Consider the following 2630-nt stretch of genomic DNA (forward strand, 5'->3'; position numbering starts at 1 on the left):
TAATATAGTGTAAAGCGCATAGAGCCTGCTGTTGAGCGGGGATATGCGCTATACAAATGCTATCTATTATTATTATTATTATTAGGTTCCCTAAATATGTTGTTCGGGCCTACCCCTGCCTCGCTTGCCCTCAATTTTGTCAGTGAGAGCTAGATGTTCAAGACCTTTATGTCCATTCAGATGTCCAAAAACTGCATTTGTCGTTTCCAGATTGTTTTTAACATTGAGCGTCCCACGTGGGCTTCATCAAACACTACCTCATTTGAAATCTTTTCTTTCCACGATACTCTTAGCAGTCTCCTAAGAAACCACATTTCTGTTGCTTCTCTTTTGTTTTCACTGTCTTTAGTGATTGTCCAGCATTCACAGCCAAATAGAGGGGTTGACCAAAAATAGCATTTCAGAACTTTCTTTTTGGTGTTCATGGAGATGTTTCTATTTTTCAGTACCGGGTTCATTTTATTGAAACTAGCCTTTGCCATTGCAATTCTCCGTTTTATTTCTGTGGAACATTTGGCATCAGATGTTATCTCTCTGCCTATCTCTGCCTATCCCTGCCTATCTCTGCCTATCTCTGCCCAATTTTTTGTCTGTCCCCTGCTCCCTGTGTGTGGGCAAGAATACAATCGTTTCATTTTCAAGATATGCACCAAAAAGTATTATGCTTTAAAGAATGGGTAGGTTGACATGGTGTTAGGCTACACTGTGGACATCGAGTTCCCATGGAAACCATTGCGCTGGTACACGCATGTTTTCTTTGTGTTTGTTTTTTTAAATGTAACTTACAAAAAGCAATCGTCTCCCCCTCTTACTTTACTTTTTTTCTGAAACCTTTTCCGATCCAGCGGCCATCTGAGTTCTAGCCCTTTGGCCTATCGATATGGCAAAGTTTCACAGGGTTTTCATAATTTGCGCTTTGTCGCTGTATGGGGTATTTCCGAAACATGCGGAAGCAGGTAAGTTGTTGCTACCCAGGGCAGGACAGGTAAAGAGGAGGTGGGATAGTCTCCCATCTAAACAAAAATAATGAATACAAGGACAAGGCATAAAACAGGAAAGCAAAACCCACCAGACGGTGCAAGCTAAAAACAACAACAACAAACAGCAAACAAACAGAAACAAAAGAACCGGCTCCTCTCACCCACCCCTAAAAATATCCAGAAATCCGGAAAAAATCCTATTATTTCGACATGATTCAAAGATGGTATCTGCTTCTTGCCAATTTAAAGTCGGTGTGCAAAAAATATTTTAAAAGGGGCCAAAAAAGAGAGAGGAGGAGGCGAGATGCATTTTGTTATCGCGCAAGCAACCCTTTCAAGCTCTCACTTATCTAAACAGCCACCCCACCCTTTTTTCTATTTATTTTTCATCCTCCCACCCCCCACCCCCACCCTCCTTTTTTACCTGCCTTTATTTTTAAATATTTCCTTAAAAAACGTATCAAAATTCAGTTGGCTGGCGTAGAAGTATCTCCACGTGCCAAAGGGCGGAGACGAGCTTTGGCTGCTGATAAAGCGTCCCTTGTGGTGAACGAAGAGATTTTTACTTCTTATTTAAGCTTCAAACGACTGTAACCTCGGAACTCGACTGTGGTTTTGATGCCCTTTCTATTAACACAGCTCCTGGCGTCGGTGCACTTTTAAAAACTTACATAGAGCTCTTTTTTTTATTCCGAAGTTGCATTTTGAATTAAAAATATATTTGTCTTCGCATAAATGCATCCTAACATGAATGTTGCATTTACTGCCCAGATTTACGGTTGAAAATAATTTTACACCCTTTTCAATATGAAACTGTGATACAAAAATACCAAATTGGATATCTCTTACCCATCTGACGGCAGATGTTATCATTATACTAAAAGTACATAATTATGTCCTACCTGTAGTATATTATTTCAGCTTGTAATATTTGTGCAGCTTGTTTCAAATCTAAAAAAGACAATTATTTAACTATCTTATATGTGCCTGACAAAGTGATATTAGATCAGTAATATTTTGATGACTCTCAAATGTTGAATCAATGCACTAGTTGTTGTTTTTTTACATTTGGGATGATAGTTTTATATTCTTAACTGAAATACCAAATACGAATCTCGGACAGAAAATAGTTCTTTTTAATGTTGGTGTTTTACACTCCTATCAACGCAACTTAGATAATCTAGGAGGCGGGCTCCGACCCCAGTAGAAAGACCGAGATATTCGATAAGAATTCTCCTGAAAAGGGAATCGAACTCCGGTCGTCTGTCTGCGATAGTGAAGCGCTTAACAGTAAATACACGACAGAGGCTGATAGAAAGGGATTTTAAGCCTTGAATGATAAAAAGAACACTTGGAAGAGCCCTGCTAATAACACATTATGTGGAAATCTGCGACTAGTTTGCACGATAGCGAAGCTATTTCGTTTGGAACAGAGTAATATTATGTACATGATAAAAGTAACATCACACTCACTCACGGTGATCCACTGAGCAGCAGCAGATTAAACATTAGATCCGAAGTGTAGACATCAGGTTCTAGATACAGGATGTACTTTGTCGGTGCGTGTTTGTGTGTGTGTGTGTGTGTGTGTGTGTGTGTGTGTGTGTGTGTGTGTTTGTGTTTGCCTGTGTGTGCGTTTGTGCGTATTTG

Source organism: Aplysia californica, unplaced genomic scaffold (assembly GCF_000002075.1).
Source record: "Aplysia californica isolate F4 #8 unplaced genomic scaffold, AplCal3.0 scaffold00542, whole genome shotgun sequence".
Lineage (NCBI taxonomy): Eukaryota > Metazoa > Mollusca > Gastropoda > Aplysiida > Aplysiidae > Aplysia > Aplysia californica.